This window comes from Falco biarmicus, chromosome 4, assembly GCF_023638135.1.
Source record: "Falco biarmicus isolate bFalBia1 chromosome 4, bFalBia1.pri, whole genome shotgun sequence".
In the NCBI taxonomy this organism is placed as follows: domain Eukaryota; kingdom Metazoa; phylum Chordata; class Aves; order Falconiformes; family Falconidae; genus Falco; species Falco biarmicus.
In genome coordinates this window covers 10271770-10287274 of record NC_079291.1, presented here as the reverse complement: position 1 = coordinate 10287274, position 15505 = coordinate 10271770, and the positions used below count along the sequence as shown (strand labels likewise).

Below are 15505 nucleotides of genomic sequence, written 5' to 3'. Positions count from 1 at the left end.
TCGTCAGATTCCTGGGCCTTTCTACAGTGGCTTTGCCTATTTATAAATTTAGGGGGGGGAGGAAATGTGGGGCAGCAGTTTCTTTTTGTTTTTATTTAAATCATCAGTAGTATTGCAGCAGGATTGTCAGCTGCTGTATTATCAACCAAATTGCTTCAGAAAAAGAAAAAGAATTATAAAAAGAGTTTCTTTAAAGGGACACTTCTCAAGGCTGGTAGAGCTAAAATTAGACTGGCCAGCTGTGTTTTGGTTTGTGGGCACGTGCTTGCACATGACAGGAACATGGAAATATCACGCCTGGTTCTGGCAGTTTGCTGTGCTCGTAAGCAGAGGGGGTTGTTATGGATTCCTATAGCTGCCCCATAGCCAGTTAGCTCCCGAGCAAAAGCAGGCAGCTGGAAGAAGTGGGCAGTGCGGGAAGCTCAAAATACAGCCTGTGCCTCTGCCTATACTACACGGATACGCCGTGCTTTCATCACCAGGCATTACTCGTTATTTATTGGTATTTAGGTGCCAGCCCTATGCCATACCATTGGAAGAACATGCCATGCTTACGCAGGTATTTGCCTCCTCTTTCAGGCAAAAAACTTGCAAAATTAGTGCTGTGCTCCCCGAGCACTGCACAGGCATGACCCGGGCGCTCCTGCCCATCCAGAGGAGCACCATGGAGCGCTGCCACCACCCCAGCTTCCAAACCTGCCAAAATAGATTCAGAAGAAAGGCCCGGCTGGGTACACTATTGAGTATTTTCAGTTCCTACTGAAGTCCAAGCTGGCCAGGATCGCGTGGTCCCTCAGAAGCTCAGAGCAGAGGGTCAGCAAAGAAAAGAGTGGAATTGGGAGGAGAAGCTGCAATTCCCAGCTCCTAGCCCTATGGTTTATATTGCTGCTCAGCTTTTAAACACACTGCTTCTCATGGTAGCGTGTGCTACTCCAGTGATACTCTTGCTTGCTTACACTCTTTTTTTCTCCCCACCCTCCTTTCCCTGAGGGTGAAATAGACTGAGGGTTGATATCTGCAGAAGTGAACAGTGATTACTTGATGGTACATGATACTTTGAGCCCAACAAATTCAGATTGTTCTTTCAGCTGCCAGAATTAAGTTGTTGTGCTTCTCTCCCCACCTTCTCACTTTTCCCGCAGGATATTAACGCAGTTTCTCTTGCTAAGCAGTTTGCATGTAGAAGTGGATGTAACCAGATTTAGGGGAAGAAAGAACCTATGTGTACAGGGTGAAATGAAAAATAAATACTAAGGAAGTTGAAAACCGCACATTCTGACCAAGAAATGTATCTGAACATGCAAGGTTTGCTCTGGCCATCATGTGAAGTCCAGGAAGGACCATTTTGGCTACATCACCTGACTACTGTGAGTATTTTGCATCAGCATAAAATTTCAACACAACGTTACCACACACCCCCACGTCAGCTGCACTGGCCAGTTGCACCAGTAATTCTCGCAACTAGGAAAAGGTCAGGAGCTGCAGGAGAAGCCAGAGTGTTACCTGAGTGGGTAACAGCTCCACCTTCCTCCTGCTTTCTCCCAGCAAAAGTCCTAAATATGCAGATAGTTTGGATCTCCCTTTTCACCTCTAATCCTGACAAGGTGCTGAGCAGTCTCTGCCGTTCGTTCCAAGTGCTCAGCACCTTGCATGATTGAGCCTTCACAGATGCAAGATGGACTTGGAGGCAGCAAAAACAGGAATTCAATATGAAAGAGTGGGGGGCCAAGGGGAGAAGACGGGAGGCAATATAGCATAGCAAAAATGCAAATGAACAGCCACAAAAGCAGATTTAGATAGCACACAGCCTCTGAACAAATGCTAGCACTGGAAAATGGAAAATTTCCATTTGCAAAATACAGACATCAAAAAGATCATCTGTGACTCGGGAGCACACTGTTTAAATAGAATCCCCTTCATTTTCTGGCCTGTGCATTTGAATAACCGAATCCACTTGCAAACTGAAATAGCAGTTTGCCTACCGAGTGTTAAGTATAAATGTTCCTCAAAAGAAAAGACAAGCTGTTCGATCCCAGTGAGCAACAGCAAGCAAACTTCACAACTTTCTTCCCTCCTATTGGAGGCTCATTATCAAGCCCAAGCCAGGCCCACTCATGGGAATCTGGCAAGCAAGCCATGTCCCAGGGCACCTGCAAAGTCACTGCTGCCACTGGTGTCACCAACCTGGGGGAAGATCCACAAGACAGACAAGCAATAAGGATCTCTTCAATGGCAAATTTGGAAATTAAATGAAATAAATGAGAACAGATCAACTGTAAACCAGACAGCCAAATACATTCAAAGGCAGGCGCCAAAGGATATTAACTCGGCAACAATCAAAGCCCTGAGTAAGAAACTGGAGTTAACTGACAGGAACAAAAAAAAAAAAAAAAAAAAAAAGAATGCTTCTCCTGGCAGCCTCAAGTACAGAAATTACATATGTTTGGATGTATTTTTACCTTTCACAAAATGCAGATCTCTTCATTCACAAAAACTAAGTTAAAAGAAAAAAGCAGACCCCTAGTAGAAGAATGTAATTCTGGGGCTCTTATTTGTTTAAAATACAGTCCTACTTACACGGGGTTTTTTTTCCTAAACAAGCTTTTTACCAATTCTATGAAAACCTTCTAAAGTCACAGGTAGCAGAGTTCAGAATCAGGGAGCAATTCAAACATTTTCTAGCTCCTTCCTTGCTCTTGAAAAGTAGTAATACATATTCTAGAAGTATTAACTTTTTAACAAAATTATGTCAAAATTGTCTAAGTCAGGACTAGGGAAAATTTGCTTGCCGAGCGACAGAAATACAGCTACCAACCACCTAAAGCAAAACAATAAGTTAAAGAAAAAAAGAAAACAACAATTATCTTGGGCTTACATTTTGACACTGTCTTTCTGCTTTTATTCTCTCTATTTACTCATTAAAGCTATTTCAAAGGAGACCGTAGCGATGCTTGACAGCTTGTTTACAATGGATTACAAGAAGAATACTGATTTTATTTCTAGATCTGTCAGCTCCTTCAGTCCAGGCACCTTAAAACTATACTGATGAACACAAAGCCTTGCTATTTAATAGTTCATTTATCAAGCTCATTTGCCTAAGGATATCTAACTGAATTTCTAACAAGCACTATATCCTGATGCAACCAACAGTAAAGCATGTGATAACTGTGGAGGAGGTGGGAAAAAAAACACTGAGGAACAAAACACGTAGCTCAGTGACAACAGCATTAAGTGCCTGGGATGGACAAAACCTCTCTGAGGTGGGGGACACCCCCATTTTCAGATGTCCTCCCTCTCACGAGAGACCAAACACCACCGAGAGTGGCTTTCCCCACACCCACACAGCTCTCCCACCTGCATGAAAAATCAAGAAGGTTTGCTCTCTGCTCTTCAGCGCTAACCATCACAGCACCATGAAGTCTATAATTAGGCAGAGCTGCATCTGGCCTAGAGTATATCTGAAAGAGTTAATGTATGAGATTTCGGACAACAGCAAAGGCTTGCCATCCATCTATTATTCAATTTCATTATTTTTCACTTTATTATCTTCTGTCTTAATACTATGGCTCAGGTATTCCCATTGGTCTACTTTTATGTAAAGGACCAATCCTAAATGAAATCTTCAGAGAGCAGCAGACTGAAAAATTTTGGGGAAAAGTGAACAACAGTGAACATTCACTGATACCAAATTGTTTGCGTTTTCCATCTCGTATAATCTCTTACCTGCACAGGCAAATGAAACTAGCAGCCAGTTGCACAGATAGCCCAAAGATACACGTTAAAGCATATCTTTCTGCATATGTTAATGGATACAACCAAAGTAAATAGTATTATCTTACTCTTTTCTCTGCAGTCTGTTTCCTACACATCTCAGAACACTTTAACAAGTGTTAATTCATTGTGCGATGTGGAAGAGAATTAAGTAACATGACCAGTCAATGGCAACACTCCAGTTGTCACAAAGAACAGTGGGTTCCTCTCTCCTCACATACCCTCACTGCATGGTAAAGGGCAAACAAATATAACTGATGGTGAGAAGAACTGGTACTTCCTTCCAGTTCCGGAGAAGATTAATGGGGAGAGAAAGCGGTACAATGGCGGAGAAGTGCAACATGAAGAAACGGGTGAGGAACATTGGCTGTAGCATATCACTGCCGTACCCTCAAACAGGATCACAGATCAGTCACTTAGGGCTTTCAGAAAACCCCCGGGCTGTGCACAGGTCGGAAGACATGCCTTTCGAAGGTGGTATTTTCTATAGCAACTCCACATCACAAATTAGTAAATATTGCATCTGGTCTTGAGTGTAAGCTTTTAGGATAAAAAGGGCAAACAAACCCACAAACAGTAAGAGGACTAACCAAGGCCATTTCTCTCTCACAGTGTAGTAACTTAATGCTACCAGCATTAGACGTGGTACAATTTCAGTGGGAGAAAATTCTCCACTTCCCACCTTCCTCCCTCCAAAGTTCTGCTTACTAGTCATTTTCCCCACCCCTCTGTTTACTTAATATCAGATTGTAATCAGGGAACATGGGATTTTTTTCTTAAGGAAGTTTATTTCTGAAGGTAATGGGGAGATGTAAATATGCTGTCTGTTTACTGAGGCTCATAAACACATACGAACACAGGCAATTAATTGTCACTGAGAGAGTTCCAGTGAGCACAGAAAATCCTAGCTTTTTAGGGCATGTTTAACTAAATGTTCACCCATCATGTACTGAATTACTTAGTGAGATATTAATTTTGTGCTCCAGCTGAGGGTAATCACAGAACAAACTGGCATTATTCAAGTTGCTCTATGAAATTACAGAGAGGGTAAGCTTAAGAACAAAGGCCAGCAGGAGCTGAGCCTCTCAACTTGAAAGGAATTATCTTTTCCTCTAATTGAAGTGAGGGCTGTTTTGTTTTGTTTTTTCTTTCCTTCCTCTTGCTAAATTTCCAACAACATTCCTTGGCAGAAGGTTTCCTTGCAATGGGGCTATCGCAGTTAAAGCCCTGGAGTGGGGGCTCATCTGCCTGGGAAAGTTTACTAGTGTAATTGCACCAGCATCCTTGACAGCTAGAGTTATACGCATGTAACGCCTCGTGTGGGCATTCTTGCCCAGAAGCAATTACGTGGGTAAATGCCCCTACTTACGTAAACCCAGAAAAGACTAGGGCTCTGGGTCCTGTCTTCCTGCTGGTCCTGCCCCTGACCTACGGTCATGACCTTGGACAAACTACTTCTCCTTCTCCCTCCCTTCTGGCTGTGTCTCATGAGCTTCAACTGGAAGCTCTTTGTGGCGAGAACAATCTCTTATGTTTTTACAGTACCACAGGGGAACCTTGATTTTGGGAGGGCACCAAAACAACACATCATCAGAAATCTGTAATAATGTATGTAAACAGCTTGTTCTTCCACCATCTAGACAGCTGCTGTTAGAGAACTCACAGGCTGTGGCATTTTTTTGCATGGGAAAAAGTTAACAATAGGCAAGAATAGAAGGGTCATCTCAGGCTACATTCCATCAGTATCAGATATAATACTTTCTGCTTTCTCCATACTTATCCTCCCCAGCATGCCAAGACACATTTCTTCTTGTCTCTTTCATATCTGGCAGGCTTATTTGCCCACTAAATAACTCTCCATCTAATGCTGGCTGTAAATAAGGCCTGAAGGAGCCTTTGCTAATACTTTCTATTTCATCTGCTAATAGACCCCCTTCTAAAAGAGCAGTACATATATGGCATTACCCTTGCAATTTAGCCCAAAACTTCATTCAAAAGTGTTTCTAAAAATATTTTTTCATTATGACTATTGCAAATTTTATGGGCTTGATGAAATCTCGACCTTTTTTTCAGATTAGTTCAAATTTTGATTTTTTCATACAAATTGTGCCTTGACCTGACTGTAATAAAAATTTCCCTACTTGGTCCCCCTGAAAAAGGAAAAATCAAAGTCTCAATAGAAGTCACTACCATGTTTTCAAAAATACCTTAGGCAATAATTCTCTTTTTTCTCTACACATGTAGGGAAATATTGTTTAGGAATTATACAGATGAAATACCACTATTTAAAGCAGTCTCATGGGGAATGTGTTCATCAGTTGTTTGTTTTTAATTGAAATACATTACTGGAAAAAGCAAACTGGACTTTAGCTTGTCCCAGCAAGCCCTACAGTAATTCAGAGCCTATTCAGTCCAAAGTATTTTATAAATAAAGAAAAAAACACAGGTTATGAGAAACTGTAATCTTCAGCCACAACAAAATGCTATTCTTCTTCCCACCTAAACACAATCGGGAAGTGAAGTGGAAAGCACATAAAAACACTCACTAGGACCTCTAGTGCCTTCTTATCAACATGTAAAGCTTCCCCGTGACATTACAAGAAAAATTATAAGTGTCCACTAAATATGGAATCAAAAGACTGTGCGTAACGATTCCCAACAGAGGGGGAATTTCTGGCTCTTGAATTCTGCTTCACCCAGATAGGGAGAAAATGCATAACAAATGGAGAAGTACAGTACTGGGAGTTGGGTAAAAAGTTCCTCATGCAGGTATGCTGGAGACTCGAACCAATTCTCCCTTTTTCAAATCAGCTCACTCTTTTATAGGAATAATGGCATTTTTTGTAATGGACAGCTTCCATTTACCACAGAACCAATGCAACCCGCCGTGCAAAATCAAACCTTATGTCACGCCAGATTACTGTCCATCATGACCAAAGAAAGCGTATTGAACTGAATACATTTGGTTCAGGAAATCTGTATTTTGTCAGCTGCAGTATAGCTCATTGTCCATTAAACAGCACCAAGCCCATTCTGAACAGCGCACACTGTAGAAATGTTTAACCTCCCAATCCTATACTTGTCAACTTTCCAGCACAAAAGGGAGGGTGATACCTGACATCTAACAAAAACAGAGTTAGGGCTGCCACTTTCCTGTACCAGAGAAATGCTTTGGGTAAGAGATCATGTATTTCCTGCAAACAGGCAAATGCTAATTATAGCTCAGATTTTCCCTCTACAATTTTTTTTCTTTTCCTTCCTCCCCTCCCCAGTGCATCTTTTCTTCAGTCTTGTTCGTAAGTATCTTTTGCCTTCAAAAAAATCTCATCAAATCTCTATATTCTCCTTCATCTAAAAGTTATCTGTTTTGAGAATAATTTGCCTGCCGCCTTTTATATATTCCAGCTGGAGTTTTTAATAAAGCACAGGGACTCAAGGCTACTGTATTTTTATTAGGAGACAGTGGAAACTTTATAATGATTTCTATTCACATTCAGCAAACGCTCTTCCCTATTGTTCTACCCTATTCACCTCTCCCAACTTCCTATTCCCAAATCATTTTTACTCTGTAATCCTTCATCCGTTTTGTCTCCTTTTCGTTCTTGTCCTCACCTAACCCCTGTCTTGCCAGCACAAGTACTTCCCTTTTCTTAACCTTTTCTTCTTTTTTTTTTTTTTTCCCCTCCCTGATTTCTCAGTCACAGATGCTTTAGGCTCCACTGTTATTTTCTTACTTTCTTACTTATGTCGCAGTTCATTGAATGTAGAACCAAAATATTCATGGGGGGGTGGCAGGGAGGGGGTGGTAAGATACCACTGAGCTAATCTTTGTAACCTGAAAACCCATCCTGGCAGATGGGAGGAGAAAGCACTGGGTGCCATAAACATCTACATTCACATCAGCCAAGGTGCCTCAGCAGGGCTGTAGACAGAGTTAAGGAGCTTAAAACATAGTAGAAGGTGAGGATATTAAGTTCATTCATAGGGGAAGAATTGGGTCTTACAAGGGATCCAATCAATCTCATCTATTACTGACTTCTTTTCAATAAAGGGATTTTTAAAAGTTTCTGCTAGGTGCAGGTGCGCACAGCCTCCCTTCTCCTCGCAACTGTAAGTTGCACACCCCTGACATCAACACACTTGTCTTTTCAGGATCCTACGGCAGCAAAATATACCAGCTTAAAAACATAAAACCAGTCTTTGCCAAAGCAAACCTCACATACAACAGGGTAAGAATGACAAGGAGAAAACACTAAAAGTGAATAGGAATGAAATATTAATCTTTGGGTACAGTTTTCCAGCTGAAATACTGACACAAATTCAGCTTGCAGACCGTTTTCAGTTCAGCCATTTGGTGCACTCCCACCAAGCAAAGGTAAATGTTTCTGTACTGTGAAGAGGTTGTAGGAGAAAAAAGCCAACTCAATTTCATTTAATATGGGAGTTGTATTTTAGCAATGGATATTTCTTTGTGCTAGTCATCTTACTGGAATGTTTTATCAGAAGGGCCAGTAGCATTCTGTCACTGGGGTGTGGTGTGTGTGTGTGTCATATTTCCCATGCTATCAGACCTTCATTTAAGTGAACTACTGGTTTGTCAGATCTCTGCCATTTCAGCTGAGTATTTCCATGCTGTAGATCACATCCTCCCTTCGACTTCATGGTGAGGAATTTCAGCCAAACTCTTTGTCCTTTTCTCAGTCCTCAAGAAAGATAGGAGGTTTCTTTCCTGTGTTTGAATAAAGTGGTGCTAAATGTAGGCAAAAATGTCCAAGCTCACCTAGCTTCTTCACCGTGGATAGTGGCTGGAAGGAGCCCAAAGGCAGGCGTGGTTTCTTACACCATGTGGAAGAAGGTGCAATCTGGCCAAATGGGTGACTCTTTCTGCTAGGGAGGTGCCTTTTGCCTTGCTTGTGAAAAACTTCCAGATTCAGCCACATGAGAAATGTGGAATTACCTAGTCCCTGCACGCACAGCAAATATCTCCCTGGAGTTTCCATACCTGCTTCCCTCCCAGCTCCCACAGACCCCTGCAGACAGACAGGGAACGGCACCTCCCTCCCCCTGAGCTGTGGGGAAGCGTGCGCTGAGGAACCGGAGCTGCGCAGAGCAGCACAGCAGCAGGCAAGGATGGCAGGTGTCACAGGCGATGCTGGCACCTCGCTCCCGTAGTACTGTGGGGTATCGCATTAGTTTTGCAGTTATGGTACTGCTGTGCTGTTGGGGTATTGCCCATCGCATCAAAGGGGGATATGCCTAGGTTACAGGGGGAGATGAGGACAGTATCTCAAGGCACTGGTGTTGTAAAAGGAGCCCCGGGTGAGTGAGTGTCACAGTCTAGAGTGGAGAAGAATCAAGTGCTGAGCTGGAAATACCTGTGCAAAATGGAATGTGAGATTAAGGATCAACTAAAATTAAGAACGAAAAAGCAACAGCGATGGCGAGCAGGTAGTTAGGAAAAGCCAAATTTATTTGAGGGGCTGGGTAGGACAAGAGAGGAGCCAAAATGGTTGAGAATGGAAGCGGGCAGAGATGTGTATGAGGAAAGAAGAGGACAGCCCTTGCCGTCTGCATCCTGGCCATAAACCCCAAATTCCTGATGGTGACCACTCCTCTGTTGTCAACAAAAATCACCTACACCCAGCTGCAAAGCAGCCCAGCCCCTTCTAGCACTGGTCCACACAGACAATTAAAATCTAATGCTGCCAGAATCTCCATGTCTTTGTGATAAATAGAAAGATTTCAACCTTGCTGACAATCCATTTGTCAATATGCCATAGGATGGCATTTTCAGGTTCTTTTTTTAAAAAGCTGAAACCTTTTTCACACATAAATTAAATTAAAAGAACAAGTGGGAAAATTCCATGTGATCCCACATTTAAGGTTAATGAGTAATGGGATAATTATAATGAATAATAAAAAGATAATGAGTGTTCACAGAGAAGCCCATTACAACTATGTAGACAAACATTACTCTGTAATTTTATACCTTTTGAACACTTGACTTTGCAACCTTAATGTTTTTTTAACATTGTTTTTGCCTGTGTAATGATATATAACAATCTCCAGACACCATCTGCAGTCTTCATATTTCCTTGATCTCTTTCAAACAGATTTTAGTGCTGGGAATGAGAAGAGGCAAGTGATTACCTCATTGAGCAACAGCCAGGAGACAGTGAGGGGTGCATTTGGCTGTTTCCTCTCTGCACATCCATAACTTCTATCTCAACAGCTGAGACCACACTACAAGGTCTTGGGATTGGTTTGTCTGCTTTAAAGCCTCTGTGTTTATGACAGTTCTGTCAAAATTTCTTGATTCTGCAGTTTGCTTCTCCCATTGGTCTAACAACCAAACCCAAGTTAATGAGGCTTCAGGACACAATTAAATATTTAATAGTTCAGTTAGGGTTGTGGCCAAGAGCATGGCAACAAGCATTTTCTTGATTCCTTTTCATCTGACACTGTGCCGATTACTTTAGTTCTATGTGCTGTCCTTCACTGCTGGACCCCTGCTTAGACATGGTACTGGGCATATTTTTTAATTGGAAAGAGGCTTTACAGACTATCATCATATTTCAAGTTTACTGCTTGGAAAAGCCAATATTAATAAGGCTTGCTTTTCCATTTCTTCAGGCATTACATATTTTAGCTGCAAATGTCAGCTCTTAGCAAGTTTTTAGCTCTTGTTTCCAAAGTATCGTAATATTAATAAATGCCCCATAGGACTGTCCCAACTCCTTGTCACTCAAGCAACTCTGGGTCACCTGAAAGCCACTGCAAGTCCCTAAACATCTGCATCATTCAGACTGGAATCCTAATGTGTACTGTGTAGCAACCATCACTATGCTACCTGCATGCTTATATGCAGGTGGTTCTCTTGTCAGCTGAGATCTCTATTTGCAATGAAAGAAAAAAACTGTTTGCAGTAAAGAGCAAGACACTTTGGGGGAGCAGCTCAGAGACTTGAGTGCTTGTGAAGCACACGTTCTCATTTCCAGGCACATGACCCTGAAGCAGTCACTGCATTCTGAGTGGAAAAGGGGAGTTAACGCTAAATAATATTAGATAAGAGCCAATCTCTACTCAGCACTCTTCAAACGGCAGGAGAAAAACATGTCTTAGCTGTAAAGTGAGAGATCAAGTAGGAGAGAACAGTAGCGAAGAACGACAGGGCAAATGAAAGACCCTCTCTGCATGCCTCTCTGAATTCATCTTTTCCATTATTAAGTTCTGGGCTGTAAGAGAAAGGTGACAGCGATCCCATGCTCTCACTGTCATGGCAAGTCATTCACTTGTTCTTCAATGTTACAATGGGCTGTAGATGAACTTCACAGAATTTCTATCTCAAAGTTTATGCGACATTTTAGTTACTGCCTCCTTGCATGAAGGAAGCTTACTAACACCTAATTCAAGAGTTAGCCTTCTAACAGCGCTAACCAGCAAGGCAAACAAACAAAATGGATCAGGTGATGTATTGATACTTAGTTGTTTAAGTCCTATAAAGATGAATGAAAACAGAGACTCTAAATTCCAGCACACTGCTTTGAAAAGGACCGTCTCTGAACTGAAATGATGGACGGCATTCTATATAGAACCACTTATAGACATGTAACCCATGATCCGAGTAGGCCGGTAGATGACAGTGTGCCATTGTACGCTTCAGTCCCACAGGACTCTCTGGAAGCAGTTTGACCCAGTTCAGCAGAACTTAAACACTGCAACTGTTTCCTGAACCAGCTATTAAAAAACACTTCCAGCAGCAGACTTTGCAAGCTCTGCACCCTGCCACTCGCTCCAGCTCCCCTAGGAGCCACAGCGCCTGTGGCTCGGCTAGTACATTGCTCCAGCATACCCTCAGTGCTCAGCCCCCAGCGCTGGCCTCCTCCTCCGAGCTGGCGGTTGTTGCACGCCTGCCAGCATGAATACCAGTGCCTTTTGGCCAGGGAAGAGGTGTCATACCAAGCATGGGATTTCTGGAATATGATACTAAGATTTCTGCATTAGCCTGATGGAGCTTCTAAATTTCCACCTCAGTTGGTTTATATAACACAACAGAAAGTATGTTAAAAGACAAGTTGCAAAGTAAACAGCTAAAATTTCTGGAGAACCAGAATTAAGACTGCTTGTTCCCCTCTTGAGCCTCCTCATTAAAATAAAATCTGCAGAATTACATCTAATTCTAATGTCAGGGCCCCTTACCTTGTTCTCAGTGTTGGCTGGGCATTGCTAACCGAATGGCAAAATATTTCATATTTTATTTTCTCATCACTTTTTAATGCCATACCATATTTACTGTACGGCATTAAAACTCTGCTCCGAAGACAGAATTATTAATGTTTGCATAGACTTTTGAGCAGGTGTTTTTCACTACAGTGACAGCGTGCTTTATAACACATGTAAATTTATCTTCCTAACACCTGAGAAGATAGAGAACTATGTTCATTTCCAGTTAGCAGATAGGTAACTGACACGCAGACAAAATTAACTAAAAAGTCAGCACTGGGTTTTGCTGTATGTTTTAAGGAAGGGCCCACATTTTCAGAACACTGTGCATCACATAGCACAGTGCTGCTCGAAGCCCAGGCTTCCACCAGGAAACACGTGCTTACTGGTCCCAACTTGTATGTAAACTGGGGGCTTCAAGTAAGCCATCCCTGATATGGCTCCTCTACAACATTAAAACCTGCAGCTCCTTCTCAAACAGACCTTGGCCACAAAGCTAAGAGAGCGACCGGTAGCCACAAGACCTTCCTGTCCTCCCCGATGGGTCAGCCCACCGAAGCACAGAGGGAGCCCTGGGGATATCCCAGCAGCAGAGACCTGCTGAGCCATGGAAGGCAGGTGCTGTTCCATGCCTCAGACCAGCATGCTAAACTCAACCTTCTTGCTCAGTAAACTTAATCCTACTCTTACAGCAACTGAAAAGAAAGATTTTTAACAGGAAAGGATGGGAAACCTTAACAATAAGCAGTTCCATCAATCCTTTTCTATATATAAAATTAATGATGCTGAATTGTAAAATTATCAGAGAATGAAGCAATAATTTTACGAAATAGAGAGCTAAAATAGACTCCAAAGGATTAACATCCACAGTAGATTATCCCCTCCATACTAAATTGGGTAATGGATTTCTCTCAATAGGATATTTCTTTATAGCTGAAGCATGAGATACTCTTTTTAAAAAGATCTGTAACATCTTACTTTACATATGCTTTCTGTTTCCTATTGCTATTTGCTACAGTCATTTAAAACTAGTGATCTTGACTGATGACACAGGCACGTATTCTTGTTGAGATGTTTTAATATAATGGGGAGGAACACACAAGCCACACATGATCTTGTTTAGAAAGATAGAGCAGAGTTCTCTGCTTGAAGATTTCTGGTCGCTATGGAGTACAGTGGGACTCAGGTAAGCAAAAATAGCATTGTGGTTAAGATATTGGACTGCACTTGGAAGACATCTTCTGGTTCCTGGCTCTGCTGCAGACATCCTGTGTGTTCTTGGATAAACGCCTCTTGTGAGGCTAGTTTCATTTATGTGCTCATGCACATAGTAATGAGCCTCATAAACAGCCTATAAATATAATCACTCGAAATAATTTTTAAGGTACAATCTCTCATACTCAGTGAGGGATTTCATGTTCTCCTGGGAAAAGAGAAAGTGTTTGCAAGGCTAAAGGCATGAGACGGGTTTGGATCTATCTCAATTTCAGTGGCATCTGTGTGCACATTTAAATTTGGCATCTGCAGACCATTATGATAAAAAAGAGTCTGCATTATTTGCACTATTTCTCATTTTCTTTCTTGGACTGGGATTGTTCCTAGTTACAGGAATTCAGACTGTAGCAAGCAAGGAGAAACACACATATAGATGATGATATCTTTGAAGTATGCACTGGCTCTGTGTCCTTTTTGTTCAAGATTCTTGGAAGCATCCTGTAAAAATCTCTGTGCATGCACAACAGTTGTTCTTATTCACACAGAGCTACTGAAAATCACAGACTCATATGTACACCTCGAAGTTACACACCTCAACACACACAATGTGTGTAGCTATCCAGTTCACAACTTCACAGGAAGGGTGGTCCTAGAGCAAACGCAGATCTGCCAAATCTGCTAGCTAGGGTGGTGTTTCACTATGGTGCTAACTACTCCTTTGCTGCTTCAGGGGCTTTGTTGGTGCTCGGGCAGCCTCTGCTACAGACGTCCAGTAATCCCAGGTAAACAACTGCTGCTTGCAGCCGGTCTACATCAGGCGGGCAGCAAGTGCAATACACCACGGACCCTGGGACTAGCCAGCAAACACAGACTGTGCCGAGGTTAGACCACCATAGTACTTCCAATTTTGTTTCTCAATCCTTCTTCAGCCTCTTCCTTTTCGACAAGAATGATCTCCTCCAACATATATCTTTAATAGATGTTGACCCTCTGTGGCTTAGATAAAGCAAAAAGTAATGGGAATAAGTAAATTAAACGAGTACATTTTGTAAGTCTATTTCTATTGTCTGCACCTACCACCTATGATTCTGCAAAAATACAGCCACCCGCTTTGCAGGGTACACATGCCTTACTTGGGATACGTCACTATAGAAACTTTTTTCTTCTTTTTGTTTTTTAACTTTCCATATCCAGTTAAAAAGCTATGCACAAGCAGTCGTTTCTGTATGGATTACTTACAGGCAAAATGGTGTCTGTGTTTGAAAACTCACCCCATCAGGAATACGTTTGCCATAAAGCAGAGTTTCATAATATGAAAGTGTAGCTGAAGACGCTCTTGATGATAAGCTAGGAGCTAGCATTCATTATTCATTTGTAAAGTAACCATTGTCTCCCTTAAATCTCTATAGCCTTCCTTGCATCATGTTACTGTTTTCAAATAACTAGAAATGCCAATACCTTAATGAATCAGACTACTACTAAATAGCCTAAGATTGTTTGAATACCCCCAAAAAATTATCAGTTCCTAACATAAAAGGCAGCAGGCAAGAAGACAAAATTAAGGACATAAGCAAAAGATACCTGCTATCTCCAAATGAAAAGCATCTGTTTAGATGAGATGCAATGCAGCTAGAAAACCTCTGCCTGCAGCTTTTACAAGAGCTGATAATTCAAATGTGATCACTTATATATGCAAAGAAAAAAGCAAGTACATAACCACTCTGTTAATGTATTTCCCACCCCCCCACCCCCGGATGGGAGCCCTAGTGCATTGTAGTTACTGAAGTGAATTCAAGTTCATTTAAGGGCAAAGGTATGTTTCTGGAACTACCCCTGCTGTCTGGTCTGTCAGAGAATTAACAGCCTTAGCAATTAGGAACAGAGCCTTACCAAGCAGCGTCCTTTTGTAAGAGAAAGGAGAGAAGACATGAAATGAAGAACCAGTGCCCTCTTTCCTTGCCTTTCAGGAATGGTCTGAGCTATTAGTTAAGTGCCTCGGCTCTGGGATGTCTCAGTAACAATAAGGCCTGTGGCAAAGCAAGAATCTTGACACTCCCAAGAACTTGTTAATTTTGGCAAGTAAGTTATGTCTGGGGAGCTGAAGTGGAGAAAATGAGGGTGTAAAAATGTCTCATTGCAATATTATAACATTATGAATAACAATCAGAATGCCATCGGATACCTTCCAGAAGACGACTACTGATACAGGGAAAAAAAAAAAAAATTGGCTCATATTTTATTAAAGCTGAGGACACAGTGACAGCTCAACAGTAAACTGTATGTAACAATTACTCAA

At 41.8% G+C, this 15505-nt stretch overlaps 1 protein-coding gene across 7 annotated transcripts in view; it reads right to left on the bottom strand.

Moving 5' to 3' along the window:
• The window catches only part of RBMS3 (RNA binding motif single stranded interacting protein 3), a 722581-nt gene that overhangs the window by 455237 nt on the left and 251839 nt on the right, over positions 1-15505 (bottom strand). The gene's annotated exons all lie outside the window — the stretch shown is intronic.